This window comes from Thamnophis sirtalis, unplaced genomic scaffold (genome assembly GCF_051295495.1).
Source record: "Thamnophis sirtalis isolate CommonGarterSnake01/CBP01778 unplaced genomic scaffold, rThaSir2_p1.2 scaffold_1, whole genome shotgun sequence".
Taxonomy (NCBI): domain Eukaryota; kingdom Metazoa; phylum Chordata; class Lepidosauria; order Squamata; family Natricidae; genus Thamnophis; species Thamnophis sirtalis.
The window spans coordinates 96,888,389-96,904,122 of NW_028261381.1; the positions used below are offsets into that span (position 1 = coordinate 96,888,389).

The window sequence follows — 15,734 nt, forward strand, 5'->3', positions numbered from 1 at the left end:
CTCTTTTGGCCCCCACCCCACCGCTTTACACACTGTTTTTATGGCAAAAAGCAAATTGTGCACACGCACACAGCGTGTAGTGCCTCCGCCAGCCCAGACAATCACCTGGTTGTCGAAGGGGTGGTGGATTGTGCATAAACATGCAAGCGCAAGTCAGGCACATGTGTGAACGGAACACGCGCACGCCCAATCAGGAAACCTGTAGTGAAGGTAAGTGTAACCTACCAGTGCTTGGTGGGAATGGCAAGGAAAGGATATTGCAAAATATTCATTCCCACCCCACTCCAGGGGAGGGTACTGCAAAATCTCCATTCCCTCCCAATTCCTGGGGGAAGGATATTGCAAAATCTCCATTATCACTACACTCTGGGGCCAGCCGGAGGTGGTATTTGCCGGTTTTTCAAACTACTCAAAATTTCCACTACCTGTTCTCCAGAACCTGTCAGAACCTGATGAATTTCATCCCTGCCTCAAGGTAAACAAAAAAAATCAATCCGCATGTAAATGTACAATAGCACTTTTATTGCAACAATTGCTTACAAGTTAAAATGGGATTGGCAATTTAATGAAATTTAAAACAACACAGGCAACCTTTATATGTCCACCTTTGGCTACATGAATGTCTTACAGATTAAATGTAAATTTCCAAATAGAAATTGAGTACAGAAAGGAAAAATATGAAAAGTGTAGCATATCAAATAAATTTTATCTACTGAATATTGTATCCTAATAATTTAATCTTCTCCAGCAGGAACACTTTCTGAAAAGATACCAGGGTTCCTTATCTTTTTAAACTGAAAAACAAGGCCTCATTTCAGTTCCCCACTAGAGACTTTAACATATGAATAATAGTCAGCAACAAAGCCCCACACAGGACTATCTTGCTAGCTACAACATTTGGAGCATTGTTACACAAATCCCGGTCGCAGCACCTGGAGTTGAAGTTATTCAATTTGAAATCAAATGAAATAGAATGTATATTACAGCGAGAATTTCTCCAGCAGCGAGACAAACTTCCTCTACCTTAAAAAAAAACAAGATTGCAAAGTTAGGTTGTATCCTACTTAATTAAAAATAAAAGTTTTATATGTATACAGGCAGAAAAGGTATGTTCAGCAATTTCATAATCTTTTTATAGGCTGTTAAATTAAACACAACAGTCCCTTAGATGATATTCTTGGTCTCTTTATATCCTACTTTTCTGTATAAAATCACAAAATGAAAGTTTTAAAAAGCTGCTTTAAAGATTTTGAATTGGTCCAAATCATTAATCAAATAAGATTAAGATTTTACCATCTCTGTTCAATAATTACTTTATTCCACCTTTCAACAACAGCTTTAAGCTAAATAAGAAATATTCATTTTTTCCTGCCACAGTAAAGGAAAAAGTAAAATAAGCAATGAATTATTAGCCACAAACTAAAAATATTTATGTCATAGTTAAGCACTTGTTTTAGTAAAACAAGCGCTTACGGTACTAGTACAAATGTAACTTCTGTAGCATATTTCCAACTGTTCTTAGAACACAAAAAAGTTGAAAACAAAAAATACCAGCAGAATTGCTGTTGTCGCTCCAACTAAATTCACAAAATTTTGGGGGAGAAGGAAATTACTTCAACCTTTTCAGGGCCAATCATTCTTTTTAAGCCTGCAAAGGAGGCAATGGCAAACTACTTCCAAAAACCTTTGCCCAGAAAACTGCAGCGATTTGTCTTGGTAGTTGCCATAAGTAAAACAATGACTCAAAGGGAGGTTGTTCCCTCCAAGTGATACTATATATTGATATTTTATTGCTGACTTAATTGTGTGCATATTAAACTATTCAGAACAATTAAAATCAGACTAAAAATCAGAATAATGAATTTGTATATTTCTTCAAAAATTAAATGTAAAAGAGATAAAGTAATACTCACTATGATGTACTACTAAGCAAGTATCTTCTCCATATGTGCAGGTTGTATTTTGGTCACAGTTCGCATATGGACAATTATAGCACACTAAAGCATTTCCTACATAAACAAGGAAAAAAAGAAACTAAACACAATTTTCCCTTCTGAAACAGAATCTCTGTTAGAAAACACATTACAAATAGTCCTTTCTTACTGTTTTGTTTAGCAACTTTTCAACATTTAAACAATGTAAAAAAACAGCTTTGCACCAATCTATGTATTTACAACCATTGCACCATCATTCACAGCTTCACGGCTGGCTCCTGACGGAGTTCATGGAGAATACAGATCTCCAAAAATTTTGGCATGGAATCTGCATCGACTTGTTCATATAATTGCCAGGAATCAAAGATGCACACAAAATAAAAAGAACAAGAGTTCCATTGAAACTGGATCTCTAGGATTGCCTCAAGACTTTGCCTGCTTATAAAAGAGAGTTTCATCAATAAAGGAGAATATTTGTAGCTCAGGGTTAAAATGAGGGGTCCTTGGTGCTCTCTGAGATTGTTTTCTTGAAGATATTTCATTACCCTAACTAAGTCACATCATCAATGCTTGTAAGGAGTGCTGTTTGCTGTCAGTTTATATTCTGGGGTCTTGCCTTGATTATCTCGTTGGCATAGTTTACAGATGTTGTTAAAGTCTGTGTGTCTATTGATGGCTGATTTGTCAAAGTGCCAGCCTTCTAGAAATTCCAGGCCAAGTTGAAAAATGCCAGGGAATTTCTAGAAGCCTGGCACTCTGACAAATCAGCCATCAACAGACACATAGACATTAACAACATCTATAGACTATGCATCAAAGAGCCCAAAAGGGAAAAAGACCCCAGAACCTCCACCAGTATTCCGCATTCAGAGCAGTATAGATCTGCAGTGTCAAACTCAATTTCATTGAGAGCCATATCAGGGTTGTGTTTGACTTTGGAGGGCTGGGGAGGTGGTCAGGGTAGGCATGGCAAGAATGGACATGGCCAGCTTTATATCACTTATCAAGCCTCCTCACATGGCTCCGCTTTCACTGGCAGAGAGCTTCAGGATGCCATTGAGTCCGAAAATGGAGCCCAGGAGGGCCATGTGTCTCTCTTTCGAGTTCCATTTTTGGTGACCAAGGGCTGCATTTTTGTGGCCAAAAAATGGAGCCTGGGATGACTGTGCCTACCCCTCCCAAGCTCCATTTTCACTGACAGACGGCTGCAGGAGGCCATGATGGCCCAAAATGGAGCCTGGGAGGGCTGCATGTGGTCCTTCTGAGCCCCGTTTTCACTGGCAGAAGCACTGAGAGCTGGTCCTTTGTTGTTTCCAGGGCGGGCCTGCAGGCCAGATCTAAACACCCTATGGGCTGGGCCCGGCCCGCAGGCCTTGCGTTTGACATCCCTGGCATAGATTAACTCCAAGGTTAACTTCAAACCAAATAAACAATACCACAATCAAGAAACTACCAAAGAATCATCAGTAAACAGCCCAACCAAAGAATCTCTAAGATCACCCCCACCCACACAGAAAGGCAAGACACCAGAATATAAACTGACAGTAAACAGCACTCTTTAGTAGCATTGATGATAGGGTAGTTAGTTAGTTACTTTAATTAGGGTAATGAAACATCTACAACAGTGTTTCTCAACCTTGGCAACTTGAAGATGTCTGGACTTCAACTCCCAGAATTCCCCAGGCAGTGCTGGCTGGGAAGTTCTGAGAGTTGAAGTCGGGACATCTTCAAGTTGCCAAGGTTGAGAAACACTGTTCTACATAAAAACAAGCAAACTCAGAAAGCAGCAGAGAGTTTCAGACAATTCAAACCAAGAACCTGTCATTCAAAGGAATATAATTTATTCTATCATTATTATATAACCCATATAATTCCAAACCATCAAACTGAAACCCAGACAGCCCTTTGAATGAGGAGCCACCTTTGCCTCCCTGTTCTATTCTTCTGGTCCCTGCATTGTCATCATTCTGTTTTCATTTACCGTGGGGTTCACTTACCTGAAGGGAGGAACAAAGCCAGAACAAAGGTAGTAATGACAGCAGTGACCAAAAGGGAATTCATCTTCTTTGTGTCTCCTAGTCAACCTACATAATAAAAAAATATGTTGTCTTATCAGATGTTCTAAACCTAAAATAAACACAATAATCTTAACTGAACAACAGTATTTTTATCCTAAGCCTCAACTTTTTATACCCCATGTCGTTATGCCAACCTTATATAAAACTTTTATGAGTGCTAAATAGGAATAAAAAATTTTTCGGGCACATGACAGAATATTCATGAAAGGCAACGAAACTGAGTATAAAGAAAAGATCTGTTAAATTACTGGTCTCTAAAATCAAACTACTAATATGAAATATTATTTCTACTAAACTTCAAAACATTTTTATATTGTATATCAAAAAAATTGGAATTTAAAATAAAGTAAAGAAAAACGTTATGTTTACATACTAAACTCACTAGTCTACTCCACTGTTTTCCTAAAGACACTGTTGCTGGAGCTCTCTCATCATTAGCTGTGTCATAGGAAAATTCCAATAGGAAACATAGGCAACAACACAAGCAAAAATTCTTACTTTAAGATCAGAAGTTTATTGTTTCTAATAATTTGGAACATTAGAAATGAATGGATATAAAAGATATAATAGCAATAATACACTGATTTAAAATAGTAATGCAGAGGGCCAATGAGAAATAGCAAGTCCTACAAGGATTGCTACAAATCAGAGCTCTGAGCCGATCTTGAATCCTATCCTTTATACTGTTCTTCTAACCACATACATGTTTCACAACCTCACTAGCTGTCCCTATCTGTAAACACCTGTGTAACATTACTTTCAATTCCTCATTTCCAACAGTTTCATTCTTCCTGTTTTAAACAAATCCATATAAGTGCATATTTTGCAAAAACATATTTCACAGTTAGCAACAGTTCAGCAGGTTTACAAATATCTCTGGTAAATTTTGAAATCATCCTAACGGAAAACTTTGATTCATATCTCTTTCTTCTGGCGCCTTCTATTATCAATAGGACTTATTGAATCGAATATATCAATAGGATATATTTCTTGGTTCTCACAATACTCACTTCTTGTTCATAATTACAACACAAAAGGCAACTTACAAATCAATTTCTGCACATAAGCTACCTTATATCAATTATGGAAGTAAATGAAATAAACCAAAATCCTTCATTTGAGATTAAAAGGCATTTGAGCAAGGCAAATACATAAAAGGGGTTTAGCCAGGCTGAATCATTTGAATGGTGGTGTGTGCAACACTAAATATAGCTGAAGAGGAGCAAAGCTGTGCTGGTCAAAACTGCAGGCAGAAGACCTCTCCTAATGCAGGCTGTTTCTGGCAATCATCACTGGGCTTCCATGAATGTGGTCTTTTGTTACTTGATGCTGGCGTGGCTTTGGGTGTAGGTTGTATGGAGAGCAGGGGCAGAGGTTACTAGCACTTGCCTCCCTGTTGTGGCTTCTTTGTCTGGGATTGGTACTTTCTTACTGTGCAAAGCATGCACCCAGGAGGACAGATGTTGACACTTCACAGCAGTATTGATGGTCAAGATGATCTGGAATGAACCCTTCCAACAAGGAGCCAGGTAATTCTTTTGTTGAAATACCTTCACCAGTTGCCATGGTGGGGCAAGGATGTAGAGTCTATTATTATTTTTTTTGGAAGCACAGCAGCAACCTTTGAATGACATGTTTTTAAGGTTGTGACAAGGGCAGGTTAGGCTTGTATGTCAGCCAGGTTCACCACAGACTACGGAGAAGCAGACAATACAAGTAGAGCAAAAATCTTTAGCCAGAACATGAACTCCAGGAGCAAACAATTTTTTTGTTGATAACAGAAGACACTACCTCATGGCCAACATGGGCAGGCCCATGTTAGAGGTGAACAAGATAGGGCAAAAGAGAGCATGGACAAATGGGGCAGCCATCCAGGTGATGCCACATCCCTATGGAATCAACAGTACAGTCAGAGTTGCACCATACACAGTGTTCAGAGACAGGAGCAGAGGCACTGCACGACAGCAACTTGAGAGGGTAGGTGCAGCACATCCAACAGATCTTTAACATAATCAGCATTCTTTATTGGAAATCCTTGAATTAATTTTTCATCCACTTAATGTATAGCATATTCTACTATCCTCTGATTAAAATTCACTTTTTTTCATGGAACAGAAACATAATAGTATCTGGAACAGAGGACACTAATATTATTTGGTTTAGGTACTCCTTAACATTACTTAAAATTATTTTAATCAATTATGCCCAAATTCCCAAGCCAAGGATGTAATATGTTTAATGCATTCAGTAGAAGGGCAATAGCATGTGTTTTTCAAGGAAAAGAAATGAGAAAAATTATCTGGAAGATGTGTGAAAGAAATTCATGGTCAAATGCAGTGAGTTACTGACAAGAGAAAAACAAAGATGACTACGTAGTCATTGCAAAGTGAAAAGTCAAGGTAAAGTTATAATTGGGGGAGGGAAAGAAATCAAGAAAGAAGTCAAATTAATGATTACAATATAGCAATAGCAATAGCAGTAGACTTATATACCGCTTCATAGGGCTTTCAGCCCTCTCTAAGCGGTTTACAGAGAGTCAGCATATTGCCCCCAACAATCTGGGTCCTCATTTTACCCACCTCGGAAGGATGGAAGGCTGAGTCAACCCTGAGCCGGTGAGATTTGAACCGCTGAACTGCTGATCTAGCAGTAGCCTGCAGTGCTGCATTTAACCACTGCGCCACCTTGGCTCATTCAATTTACATTGCTAAATTGTTTCTCCCTCATCACTGAACAAGCTTAAAAATTACAAATTGAATAATGAATTCTATAATCCCAATGGGTAAAAAGATTGCATCATTTCTTTATGCATGTCCCCCCCTCTTTTTTTTCCAAACCCAGATTCCTTTAGTTGTATTTTACAGAGCTTAAATTTGTAGCAGGGTAGGTTTTTTTGGTTTTTTGTTTTTGTAAAAACTTTGTCCAAATATCCCACACACACAGACAGACACACACGCAAGACTTCCTCTATGAATGAGTCACATTCATAACCGAGTCTATTCATACAGTTTACAATGGAATACGACAAAGATTGTGGGCTCACAGCTTGGAAATAACCTAGAAAGCAGTTAAATCTTCCATGGCTAAAAAAAAATTCACTGAAAGTTCCAAAAGTTTGGCAAAAGTTTGCATGGTGGCATCTAGGATGTCTTTACCAAATCATAGACATAACCATTTTAGATCAGGAACTCCCCTCCCCCCATCACAAAGCAAGAATATCCAACAGAAAATAAGCAGAAAGAGGCAACACACATTAACTATATGAATAGTGAATGTAATTCTAGACCACAGACCAATGTAAAAGGACTTCCTCATACGCTTGTGATTACATTGATGGATCTTGATCTCACTGGATACATTGGATCTCAGTGTATTTCTATTAGTATTCACTTGCCGATCTAAGGGCAGGTATTTGCATTTGGTTTCCTTTCTTCTTTTCTCTTCCCTTCTTTTTTTTCTGTTTGTTTATTTCCTTCCATTAAGACAGCCCAGGGAACTACCGATAGTTGTTTCATGAAAATGAAAGGCAATTGAATCCTGCCAACAAAGGCAGTCCTATGTATGGAAAAGATCAACTCCTTCCCAAAGAAAAATGAAGCAGAAAGATGTGCCACCTTGGTAAGAGAGCCGACCCTTATCCACAGGAAGGTAGCAGGCACAGCAAACAAGCTGACCCTTATCTACAGGAAAAAGGGGCAACATGGCAGGAAGTAATTAAGTTGGGATATAGACATTTATAAAATCAAGCTAAAAGACACTAATAATAATTTGAATTTATTATAAGGAAAGACAGAAAGGAAAAAACAGGGTCAGGTAAAGAAAAATCATAGTGCCAAAGGAAAAAGTACCCAGGATGAAAAATAGCAATTCAGACAAAAGAAGGAATGGAAAACTCAATCCTAGCAGCAAGGTTAACCTTCCTCCAATTAAATTAGGCAGTATCATAAAGAAGACTAAATGACAATAAGGAAGAGAAAAATAAACCAATATAACAAATTGAGCATAGTGTAAAGAAGTAAACAATTCAAAATAAAGGCGTCAATAGAGACATGATAGATAATGAGAAGAAGGCAAAAAGGACTCCGACAGAGGCATGCTCCAGTTCCATTGAGGCATAACCTTAATCAGGAGAAAGCAGTAGCAAAATAATCAAGAGACATATGTTCAAAAATCTTATCACAGGAGTCATTAAAGGAAACACACTCGGCATAATCAATGTAACAATCAAAAAACCTATACATGACCACTAAGGATTAAGGCAGGAGGAATAACAATCCACCCAGCTCATACAATAAGGCTATGGGAAAGATCTGGTCAAAAGAGATTCAAGAAACATTTCACAATAACAATGCAAACACATACATACAGTGTCTATAAAAAACTCAAAAAAGAGGCAGTGATAATAGCTACATCAGAAAAAAACCCACAATCTCAGAAAATACACATATCAATTAAATGATAAAATATCAAAAAGATTAAACCTTACACAATCTCAGAAAATACACATATCAATTAAATGCATAAAATATCAAAAAGATTATACCCTACCACACGTTATCAATGAAGAGGAGGCATAAGAAAGTATTCATCTTTCAAGAAAGGCAAAATATAGTAAAACACACAGGGGCACGATCCCAACCACAACTACCAATACAAGGGAGTGATCAGTTCCCAGGGGAGTCAGCTCCTTCTGAGGTCCCAGCCACGGGACCAGCCCCAACTGTTTTGCCCAGAAGGCATGACAGGTAAGGGAGAAACCTGTCCTTAAAGCAAGTCCAGGTGTGACCCTTCCCTTGCAGCCAAATTGTGAGACAGGCTTTAGCTAGCTAACTAAATCACAGCAATTTCCCTATGTAACTACTCTATGTCCCCAAAGAGGGAACTTCCAGCTTACCTCTGATCCAAAGTGGATTGTGTTTGATAGGAGCAGGCTGGTGATCTGGAGGCCAAGAGCCAGGAAGTTGTAAATAATCCCAGATGGACACGAGATCTCTTCCAGCAACCGTCCTTTCCCGGCCCGACGCACCAAAAACTGTCATAAGAAAATTCCAATAGGAAACAAAGGCAAAACACAAGCATAAATCCTTACTTTAAGATCAGAGATTTATTGTTTCTAATAATTTGGAATATTAGAAATGAATAGATATAAAAGATATAATAGCAATAATAACCTGATTTAAAATACTAAAGCAGAGCGCCAATGGGAAATAGCAAGTCCTACAAGGATTGCTGCAAATCAAAGAGCTCTAAGCCAATCTTGAATCCTATCCTTTATACTGTTCTTCTAACCACATACATGTTTCACAACCTCACTAACTTTCACTATCTGTAAACACCTGTGTAACATTACTTTCAATTCCTCATTTTCAAAAAATTTATTCTTCCTGTTTTAAACAAATCCATATTTTGAAAAAAACATATTTCACAATTAGCAACATTTCAGCAGGTTTACCAATATTTCTGGTAAATTTTGAAATCATCCTAGCTGAAAACTTTGGTTCATATCTCTTTCTTCTGGGACCTTCTATTATCCATTATTGAATCTAATATATCAATAGGCTATATTTCTTGGTTCTCACAGTTGTACCATTTTAATTGATTTTTCTGCATAATGACATGAAACAGTTGACCAACATTTAAATGATTGTCCACTAGGACACCAAAGATCCCTCTCACAGTTATTGCTATTGAGCCACATTTCACCTAATCTGTACCTGTACATTTGTTTTTTCTTGCCTAAGTGTACAACATTACTTTTCTCTACACTGAATTCCATTTTGTTAAATCGGGTCCAGTGTTCAAATCTTTCGAGATTCATCTGGACCTTGAGTCTATCTTCTGGGGTTTGGGCTATTCCTGCATGTTTAGTGTTATCTGCAAATTTGATGAGTTTCCCTTCTATTCTCTCATCTAAATAGTTTAATTAATGGAGTGTGTCATAGTGGAAGAGGTGAATGAACTGAGAAAAGATTCTACCTCCATCCTGTTCCCCTCCGCAACATTTTGGTTATGTTTTAATGGCAATATTTATTATCTTAAGGATTTAAATCTAAAGTCATCTAACAATGCGATGGCTGGCACATAAATTTAATAAATACAAATTTTACTTTTGAGAAACTAAGGAAGAAAATTTAATAAGTTGTATCTGATATCGGTTTTCTGATTTTGCACATGAGTTCATTCAATTTGGATGTGCCATTTTAAATATTTGCTATTAATTGAAAAGCCTATTTTATTTCCTTATATCCTGCCTTTATTATGTTTAAAAATAATTCAAAGCTGTGAACATTCCTAACACACCTTCCTCGTATTTTCCACACAATCACCACCCTGCTGAGGCAAATTGAGCTGAGAGTGAATAGCCTAAAGGCGTGGCACGACAGAACCGCAGTTCACTAAAGCGCGCCCGATTAAAGCGCGTACCTGACGTCATCAGCAGCGCGACAAATACGACCGTGGAGAAAAAAGGGCGCTTTAAAAAGCGCTTTTAAAGCAAGCCGCTTCACGTAAAGATAAGGGTTAGGTTTAGGGTTAGGGTTAGGGTTAGGTTAAGGGTTAGGGTTAGGTTTAGGGTTACGTTAAGCGTTAGGGTTAGGTTTAGGTTAGGTTAAGGGTTAGCGTTAGGTTTAGCTTTAGGTTAAGGGTTAGGTTTAGGGTTAGGTTAAGGGTTAGGTTTAGGGTTAGGTTTAGGGTTAGGTTTGGGGGGGGTTAGGTTTAGGTTTACGCGTTAATTTTAACTTTACCGCTCACAGCGTGCTGTTTTCGTCGCGCTGTGATGACGTCAGGTACGCGCTTTCGTCGAGCGCGCTTTAGCGGTTTTGTGGTGGAACCGCCTAAAGGCACCGGGCCGGCTTTCATTCTCAAGGCTAGACTAGAAGTAACAGTCTCTGAGTTTCTACCCTGGTACCTTAACCCAGGAGTGAAATTCAGCATGTTCTGACAGGTTCTGGAAAACCGGTAGCGGAAATTTTGAGTAGTTTGGAGAACTGGCAAATATCATATTTTTCGGAGTATAGGATGCATCCTTTTCCCCCCTAAAAGGGTGAAAATTTGAGTGTGCCTTATACACTGAATGCAGCCCCAGCCACCCACCGGTCCCAACCCTTTGGCTTCTGCCTCCCAGCAATTTTCCTCTTTGCAGCAAATGGGGGCTTTCGGAGGCTTCAGTAAGCTTATACTTCAGAGCATCTTATACTCTGAAAAATAGGGTATCACTTCTAGCTGGCCCCAGAGTGGAGTGGGGATTTTTCGGAGTATAGGATGCATCCTTTCCCCCCAAAAAAGGAAGAAAAGAAAAAAAGAAAAAAAAAAAGCAACAGTATCCAAGTGCATTCATTGTTCTGAGATATATGTTTGTATGTGGTGGTGATGATGATAATAATGATGATCCAAGATCCTGTTTCGGCATGGACTTTCAGAGTCCTTGCGGTATAATATAGAGGAGCCTAAAATCTTTATGTAACTCAGGGCTTCACCAAGTCTAAATCTGGCATAAGCATGCTTTCTTTGTTCTTGTGGACGTGGCTTTGAGTGGAGCAAAGGTTTGGGACGCTCCGGGCTGCTCTTAACAGCTGGATACAGCTGTCAGATTCGCATGTCCATTAATAACTATTTTGAAACAATCCAATCAAAGATTCTTTTATTAAATTTTCATTTCCTTTTCACGCAATCCTCTGACTCTTATTGCAAATGCAGTCTTATTGTAATTTATCATAACGAGTTGTTTTTGAGCATTTTCAACTTCCTGTTGTAACGTTTGAATTTTAGATGTCAAATTAGAATTAGTTTTTTTCCAAAAGTTCCAATTTGTCCTCCATTTCAGAAACATAATCTGTCATAACAGTCATAACTCTGATCGTATCTTCCCTTGTTTGAGCAATCTTGGCGTCCAGTTTATCATATAAGTCCGATAAAAGTTGTTTAATTTCCTGTCTGAACTCTTTAAGGGTTTCAAAAAGAAATTCTTGCGTTAAGAGATCTCCAGTAGAGGGCGTGGGAGGCAAGGGCAGCGATTTTGTAACAATTTCTTGAGATGTATTATTAAGGAAACGCTTAGACTGCTTCGATTTGGGAGCCATTATAAAAAACGCACAAACAAACAAAGTCTCTGCTCCCCTCGGTTTTAAATGGGATACTATTTATAGACTTTTAACAGTTAATAAGGAGAAGTCTTCAGGAGAATAGAACTGATTGAGTGTGTCATATATCAAATGCAGAAGCTATAAAATCGCCATCTTGTAACACAGCTGGATAAGAAAGCCTTTTACAAAATTGAAGCTGGTATTTTGAATAGTAATAAGAAAAAAATTTACAACTTCAAGTTAATATTTGGTTTTGAAGCCATTTCAAAATTTATCTGCCTGCAGTTAATAAAACTCTATTGCCTGAATATGCAGCTTTAAGTAAAGAGGCTGAGTTCCCCTTTTATTTTGAAGTTAAGGCTTGGCAAAACTTTCAGTGAGTAAACATTGTAACAAGACCGTTCAGCAGATTCATCACCATTTAACTTCCAGATAAGCAAAGTTAATGAAGGAGTAACATTCTTGTAGAAATAAAGCTAATTAAAAAGCTTCTGCTGGCCTATTGTGAAACCAAAACATATGATAAGCAATCTCTTTTGTTTTGAATTCTTGTGAATTCTTGTGAGGATTAACAAAAAGTGTTCATTATTATCGGAGAAACCAGCCTGCTCGGCGCCATTTTAAAAGCCTCTAAGTAAATAATTTTTCGGAGGAGAAAAAGAAAAGAAGCTAAAATGTTGATAAACAATTATTGTGCATGGAAATGGATTCAGCTCGTGATAAGATTAAATCAAACAAAGCTTTGAACTGAGTGGGGGAGACCTACTTTGTCCTGCACAAGGCAGTTTGAAGTTCCCAGCACGGACAGCCGTTCTGCCTTGGGCTAGCCCCCCTTTCCCTGCAAGCACAAAAGCTGCAAAAATCGAAGAGCATTTGCCAGCAAAACAGTTTCTTCTTTCCTTCTTGCCTGAAGGATAAGAAAACCTGATAAGACGTCAGATGGAAGATCCTCTAAACAGGTACGTAGCCAGGAATTCGGAGGCAGCTGATTTTTTTGCTGCCACCACCAGCAGGCTCCTCCCATTTTATTTTGAAACAATCCAAAATGCTTGCCCGCTTCTACTTTTCAGCTTTGGCTTGAAGGGGGCCACCCACTTCGCTTAACTTTCTTCACTAAGCGCAGAAAACCAGCTGGAAAGTTAAAAAAAAAGAACTGCGTACCCACAGGAGAGAGAGAGAGGAGGTTAAATTTGGAGTTCTTACCGAAATCAAAGCAACAAAACAATGCTAACCCTATGTAAACTGCTATCTATTTTATATTTTCTTTTTTTTGCTTCCTCGCTCACTTGGCATTTCTTTTGTGTCTCTTGCTATCCAATCCTGCCCTAATCCAAGCTAAAGCCCGAGGATAGCTGGGTTGACATCCATGCTATGCCACCGACAAACAACCGGCATGTCGCTGACTCAAGCTACTATCTGGCTAGCAGATTTCACAGGGGAATTTGAGAAACCGAAATAAAAAGTAAACGCCGTGCCGGAGGCTTCATTTTCACAGGACAGAAACCAGCGAATACTTACAAGGGAACGCTTAAACAACACAGATAAGAAAAGATGATTCCCCACCGCGTCACACGGGAAGGACACTTGTCCGAATTGGCCAGTGACAGGTTTACTGATCCCTAATTGGCTGCACACTTGATGGAGATTGTTGGCTAGACAGAATAAAGACTATTTCTTGGCTTTACATTTTATTTGTTTTATTCCAGGGTACAGTATGTCAGTACATTTGGAGCATTGTTACACAAATCCCAGCTGCAGCCCCTGAAGTTGAAGTTATTCAACTTTAAATCAAGTGAAATAGAATTTACATTACAGCGAGAATTTCTCCAGCAGCGAGACAAACTTCCTCTACCTTAAAAAAACACAAGATTGCAAAGTTAGGTTGTATCCTACTTAATTAAAAATAAAAGTTTTATATCTATACAGGCAGAAAAGGTATGTTCAGCAATTTCATAATCTTTTTATAGGCTGTTAAATTAAACACAACAGTCCCTTAGATGATATTCTTGGTCTCTTTATATCCTACTTTTCTGTATAAAATCACAAAATAAAAGTTTTAAAAAGCTGATTTAAAGATTTTGAATTGGTCCAAATCATTAATCTTAAGATTTGCCACCACAATAAAGGGAAAAAGTAAAATAAGCAATGAATTATTAGCCACCCACTAAAAATATTTATGTCATAGTTTGCATAATTAAGCACTTGTTTTAGTATAACAAGCGCTTACGGTACTAGTACAAATGTAACTTCAGTAGCATATTTCCAACTGTTCTTAGCTTTCAAACAGTTCATTTTCGTGACCAAAGTTACAATGGCATTGAAAAAGTGACTGATGACCATTTTTCACACTTAGCGACCATTTTTCACACTTAGCGACCGTTGCAGCATCCTCATGGTCACGTGATGAAAATTTTGATGTTTGGCAACAGATTCGTATTTATGATAGTTTCAGTGTCCTGGGTCATGTAATCGCCTTGTGTGACCTTTTGACAAAATATAAATTTTTTAATCAAGCCCCCCCCCTCCCCCCCGGTCAATGGTGTCCCTGTTTACCAATCTGAAAATCTGGTCACCTTAGGCAATGGCAAACTACTTCCAAAAACCTTTGTCCAGAAAACTGCAGCGATTTGTCTTGGCAGTCGCCAGAAGTTAAAAAAAAGGACTCAAAGGGAGGTTGTTCCCGCCAAGTGATACTATATATTGATATTTTATTGCTGACTTAATTGTGTGCATATTAAACTATTCAGAACAATTAAAATCAGTCTAAAAATCAGAATAATGAATTTGTATATTTCTTCAAAAATTAAATTTTAAAAAAAGGAATACTCACTATGATGTACTGTTAAGCAAGTATCTGTTCCATATGGGCAGGATGTATTTTGGTCACAGTTCGCATATGGACAATTTTAGCACACTAAAGCATTTCCTACATAAACAAGGAAAAAAAGAAACTAAACACAATTTTCCCTTCTGAAACAGAATCTCTGTTAGAAAACAAATTATAAATAGTCCTTTCTTACTGTTTTCTTTAGCAACTTTTCAACGTTTAAACAATGTTAAAAACAGCTTTACACCAATCCATGTATTTACAACCATTGCACCAACATTCACAGCTTCACAATTGGCTCTTGACAGAGTTCATGGAGAATACAGATCTCCAAAAAATTTGGCATGGAATCTGCATCAACTTGTTCATATAGTTGCCAGGAGTCAAAGATGCACACAAAATAAAAACATCAAGAGTTCCATTGAAACTGGATCTCTAGGATTGCCTCAACACTTTGCCTGCTTATAAAAGAGAGTTTCATCAATAAAGGAGAATATTTGTAGCTCAGGGTTAAAATGAGGGGTCCTTGGTGCTCTTTGAGATTGCTTGTTTTTAGTGATGTGTGGTGAGGTTAATGGCTGGTGGGGCAGTATTTTTTTTAGACTTGTGGACTTCAACTCCCAGAATTCCACAGCCAGGCATGCTCAGTTCCAATTTAAAGCGACAGCACTTGTTTTTCTCCTTTGCTAAATAAGTTTCCTTCTTTCTTTTTCTTCTCCCTTCCCCTCCTTCCTCACTCTTTCCCTCCCTCCCCCCTCTCACACACACACAGTTGCACCAGGATTCAGAAAATTTAGGTTTTTCTCCTCAGCCC

At 38.2% G+C, this 15,734-nt stretch overlaps 1 non-coding gene across 1 annotated transcript; it reads right to left on the reverse strand.

The window, feature by feature from the left end:
• Positions 1-510: 510 nt before the first annotated feature.
• Positions 511-13,802, reverse strand: LOC106538175 (uncharacterized). The gene is made up of 4 exons (XR_015697555.1): positions 13,612-13,802; positions 3,932-4,018; positions 1,914-2,009; positions 511-1,023 (listed from the first exon to the last, which is right to left on the reverse strand). It is a non-coding gene; the product is annotated as an uncharacterized LOC106538175 (transcript).
• Between the last annotated feature and the right edge of the window lie 1,932 nt (positions 13,803-15,734).